The sequence below is a fragment of the Halichoerus grypus genome, chromosome 5 (genome assembly GCF_964656455.1).
Source record: "Halichoerus grypus chromosome 5, mHalGry1.hap1.1, whole genome shotgun sequence".
NCBI lineage: Eukaryota > Metazoa > Chordata > Mammalia > Carnivora > Phocidae > Halichoerus > Halichoerus grypus.
Window position 1 is genome coordinate 74,876,190 of NC_135716.1, and position 5,401 is coordinate 74,881,590.

Sequence of the window (5,401 nt, forward strand, 5' to 3'; positions counted from 1 at the left end):
AAGCTGGGGGACTGATTTTCCTGTTTTACCCATGACCTCTCCCAATAAATGCATTTATTAATTTCCATGAATTGTTGCGGCTGGTGGGAGGTGTGTAGCAGCCACCAGTTGTGTGGCTAGAAAATGCCAACTGCCAACAGAAGGCCACAAAGACTATTGAATCGCTCCTTCCCAACTTCATCAATGCCTTGGCTCCTATGAATTTATGGCACTTTTTGGCCTTCTATCTTGCCACAGAGAGAATAATGAAGGCATCTAAGTGTTCTTTGGGCCAATCCTACTGCGGCAGGGCAAACACATCAAATGAGATTTTTGCCATCAAGATGGACCAACTCAAGCAAGCTATTTGGCACGTTGAAGGCACTCAAAACATATTGATAGAGAACATTAAAGCTGTAATCCAAAGCCTACATCTGTACCATGGGACTCCAGAAAAAATAGCTAGAGAAGTGCTCTTCAAAGAGCCCAGATTCAGCCTCAAATGGAGGGTCATAATTATTTTTGGGAAGTCAATTTTTTTTCCTTTTTTTGAGATTTATTTATTTATTTATTTATTTATTTATTTATTTAGAGAGTGCAAACAGGGGGGAGGGGCAGAGGGAGAGGGAGAGAGGGAATCTCAAGCAGACTCCACTCCGCTCATGGAGCCCGATGTGGGGCTCGATCCCAGGACCCTGAGATCAAGATCTGAGCCAAAATCAAGAGTCAGATGCTCAACCCACTGAGCCACCCAGGCACCCCTAGGGAAGTCAATTTCTAATTCAATCTGTACTGTTCTTTCAGTGTTGCTCATTCTAATTCCTATACCCCAGTTGGAGTCACAGATATTCCGGGAAAAGAACACTTGCACTACAACATTCTCAAGTCCTGGGCATGACCCAGAGAAACACAGTTCAGGCTCTGCACCAAGTTAGCACAGCAGTTGCTACCCGTTCCTCCCCTAGCAAGAGACGTGGGAAGGCTTAGATCACAGGATCTTCACTCTGAAAGAGCCCTTAGAGATTCATGACACTCACTTTGTTACAGATGAGACAACTCAGGCCCAGAGAATTTAGGGATTTGGCCTGTGTCATGCCGTGAATTGAGGTTGATGGAGAACTACCCATCAAGTATTTGGGGCAGGTTGACGTTTTGAGTCAAAATCACTGATGGAAAATAGTTTTTCGTTCAAAATCTGATGCTTCAAACATGTCACTGTTTTATCAAAATTTTCAAGCTAAGGTTTTGATAATTAACATCAAGTGTTAGGTAAGGGTGGGGAGCAGTTACTACAGTTTCAAAGAAGCCAAATCTAAATATAATTCCCCCACTACCTTGTTAGGATACAAAAGACATCCTCCAGTACCTTTTTCTCTGCATTAAATGCATTACAATGAGAGGTCAGTTGACCTTTGTTCCTTGGATTATTTTGACATTGTTCAAAGAGCCTCCAGTGTGCATTTCACAGAGCCCAGGTGCTGGGCCACCCTTGAACATGGGTCCCCAGACCTTACTGTCAAATTCAGCAATTATTTTCTCTCTCTCTGCAGCTGTGCTCAGAAGACTGCTTTTGTGGACCACCAGGAATTTCCTGTGATAGAATATCAGAAAGCTACTGGTGACTCGGAGGAGGTGACTTCACAGGGCAAAAGTTCCCTTTCTACAATAAACATTCTCAGTGTGGCCATGTAGGAGACTTCCTACACAGACCCCACACCTACGAGCCACTTGTCTTCTTGACACCAAATGGGCAGAGAAAGAGACAGAACCCTTTGTAAGAGATTATCTTTTTTTTCCAAAGTGAACTTGCCTACAGGTTCCTAGTATATCAGCATCATCATAAAAAGCGGTGAAGAGAAAGCTCACCTAGAAAGGGTTTTAAGAGATGAGAGTTTTATAAAGCCAGCAGGCAAGCCAGTTCACAGTTCCTAGGCGAGGGATGGAGGCTTTGTCAAACGACTCTAAGGCCCTTCAGGATTTGGAAGGGGGAGGAGAAGGGCACCTCCCCGGCACACTGACCAGCCTTGGGCCCCACGGGAGGCCTGGGAGCAAGAAGTCTACCTCTTCAGCAGCCATAGCAAAAGCCACCGTTCAGAAGAGAGTTACTAAAGAAAAAAGCCAGACCTGCTCAGTCAGAGCAGGTGCACACCTAAGACCTATCTGATCTTCTATGTATCTGGGGAGACAGCGGTCCAAGGGAAGGGGGCAACCAGACATCTACCACAAGGGGAGGTGGCCCTGCAAGCCAAGCTTCCTTGACATTTCCTCTTCTATCTCTCAAAGACTGTACTCTCCTCCCTAACTTGCCTTTTGTGACGGATTCTCACCCACAAAAATCTCATTCTTAGGAGCCATTAGTATTATCCCTGGTAAATGAGAAAAAATGGCTTGCTGGCATGGTAGAGGATGGATCCATCAAGAGCTGAAGGTGAGGGGCTCTTGGGTGGCTCAGTCGGTTAAGCGTCTGCCTTCGGCTCGGGTCATGATCCCAGGGTCCTGGGATGGAGCCTGGCGTCCGCATCGGGCTCCCTGCTCAGTGGGAGTCTGCTTCTCCCTCTCCTCTGCCCCTCCCCCTCCTCATGCTCTCATTCAAATAAATAAAATCTTTAAAAAAAAAAAAAAAAGAAAGAAGGCTGAAGGTGAGCTTTGGAGGGTCTTTTACAACAATCCATATTCTTAGCAAGGACGCTTGCCCTCACACTAAGCTGCTTCCAGCTAGTTGACAGGGTTGACTTCCCACTTTCACTGGTTTCCAGTGGTTAATATTTCCCGTTCATATGATTCGTCTCCTCGGGTAGCTATTATAGGCTCCTCTCCTCTTTGTAAAATAGGACTTCATCGTTTGATCAGTTCGTGTTTTCCTAGGCATGCCCACACGACAGTGGGGGGTCTAGAGGCCTCACTGGGCTTTCTGTGAAAAGGTTGATTGCCGGTGGAGTGAGCAGCCACACTGGCCGCCTCCTCCAATTCCTGTCCCGAGCATCCCTGAGGCCCCATCTCCGCCAAGGGCCGAGGAGAGGGCAGTCCAACCCCTTTATCTTCATGGGGCTGGATTCATTAGTTCTCCTAAAGGTTTCCAAGTGTAAGAGAAGAGCTTAATCCATTTCTTTCTTTTTCCCCTGTTTCTGTATGAAGTGGAATCACAGCAGGACTTTGTGCACCTCTCACACCTTTCCTGAGGCAAAATACAGTTTGCCTTTGGTGTCACTTCCACTGACTCCTTGGAAGGATTCGACAGCGGCTGCCTTCCAGACCACAAGTGTGGGTGACCCAGGCTCCCTGTGACCACCATGCCTGGGCATCATGGTCCAGCTGACATCCTGGGCAGAGGGCACATCTGCCCGGGGGTGGGGACTCCAGGGACACGGTCCAGGAAAAGGAGCTAGCAGGTACATGCACGACAGGACCCCGGACTCCATCTGTATCCAAGGGCCTCATAAATCTTCAGAGGTGTCTCTGTGAGCGATCCCCACATTCAGTAGGCAGCCCAGTCAGAACTGTCTCTGGCAAGGGAACAAAGTGCATATTGTAAGGTTTAGGGAACAGTGCAAAGAGGCACACTAGTCTCCCCGCTTCTCAGAAGCTACTTAAGTCACTCTCTGAGGTTGCTTTGTCCTGAAACACAGGCTCCTGCCCAGTTCTGGGGAGGCTCCGCTCCTGAGCTGCCCCTCCATTTCTTACTGCTGTTTCTCCTTTCCCAGGATGCCAGGGTTCAACCTTGACTTTCATCCATTGTTTTGCTTCCTTCTAGCCCATCTCCTAACCCATGGCTGAACCACTGCACATTACCATTTACAAACACATTTGTTTAGGTATAATAAACTGGCATGACTTCTCCTCTATAGAATATGCAGGAAGGATATATACAATGGGACCCAGACAGAGACCAGGCCTGGAGGACTGAAGGAGGAACTAGGAGTGATGTAATCTCTATCCAGGGCAGACGGCCCCTCCCCCTCTGTGACAGAGAACAAGGTGCATCATCTCGCCAGACCTCAGCCGGCTCCTCATTTGTAAACTAACAGTATATAATCAGAGGGTCTCTCAGGCCTCAGGCTCTAAAAGTTCAGGTCAGTAAGATGATTTCTGAGCACTTACCTAATACCAGGCATAACATGGCCCAGATCCTTATCCCCATGAGCTTAGCATAATGGGAAGGGCAGATATCAAAAAAAAAAAATAATTATAAACAATAAACCTACAAGTGTCTAAATTACTACAGAAGAAAACTGAAAGTGCTCTAAAGGCAAATAATCCAGTCTGGGTATTGTGATGGCATAAATTTTTGCAACTACCCCGTAGCACTCACTTGATTAAGGAAATGGCTTCAATGTACATGTGAAGGAAATGTACAGAAAATCACAAGTTTCAGTGGGAAATATGGAAGGCCTAATGATATCACCAAGACCTTAGAACTTGAAGAAAAAAAGATGAAAGCAAAGGAGCCCATTTAGGTTCTTACTCCCCATGCCCACAGGGCCCGTTCATTCTCAACAAACTGAACATCCCCCTGGGCATGGTCACTTTGTGGTGCAATTTATCTATAGGTGATCTTTTAAAGGGAGTGGTCATCAGCAAAAGAAACTGAGGGTGGCTGATTCAAACAGAAGGAGGCACACTGAATTGCTCAGTGTGGAGGCTGGAGAACTGGGTTCACAAAATGGACAGGAACAAAGACAAGCCAGGCCAGAGGAGGCCAGCCAAAATCACAGCACTGAACCGGGCCCAGGTGGATAATGAGCACATACCTTGGGAGTCAGGGTTCACATCCTAGAGGCAGACTGTTTTGTTCTCATCCTACTACCAACTAGCTGTGCAGCCTTGAGCAAATTGTTTAGCGTCGATTCCTTGTCTGTAAAATTAAACTAAATAATTCCAGGGGCACCTGGCTCAAACGGTTAAGGGACCGACTCTTGATTTCAGCTCAAGTCACGATCTCAGGGTCATGAGACTGAGACCCGGGTCTGGTTCTGTGCTCAGTGTGGAGTCTGCTTGAGATTCTCTCTCCCTTGCCCTCTGCCCCTCCCTCCTTCCCCTCCACCCACCCCCAGCATGCTTTCACTCTCTCTCTCTCTCAAATAAATAAATAAATCTTAAAAATAAATTCCATATTTTAACAAGTCTAAAATGTTGTCGGTTGTAAGATAATACTGCTTTTTTATAAGCCACTAAGAGAAAACGCTGCCAATTAAACTATGCCACAGGGCTTTCTCATCACTTCAAATTTTTTGTTTTATGTTTCATTAAAAATCCTTATTAGATCTATTTAGATACAGGTTTTTATTGTGTCACTCTTATACGTACATAAAAAGGAAAATATAACAAAAATACATTAGGATACTTCTAGATCTTTCTCAACCCAGAGCCCAACTCTCCCAAATGGCTCGTTGGTCTGGTCATTTTTGTTTTGTTTTGTTTTGTT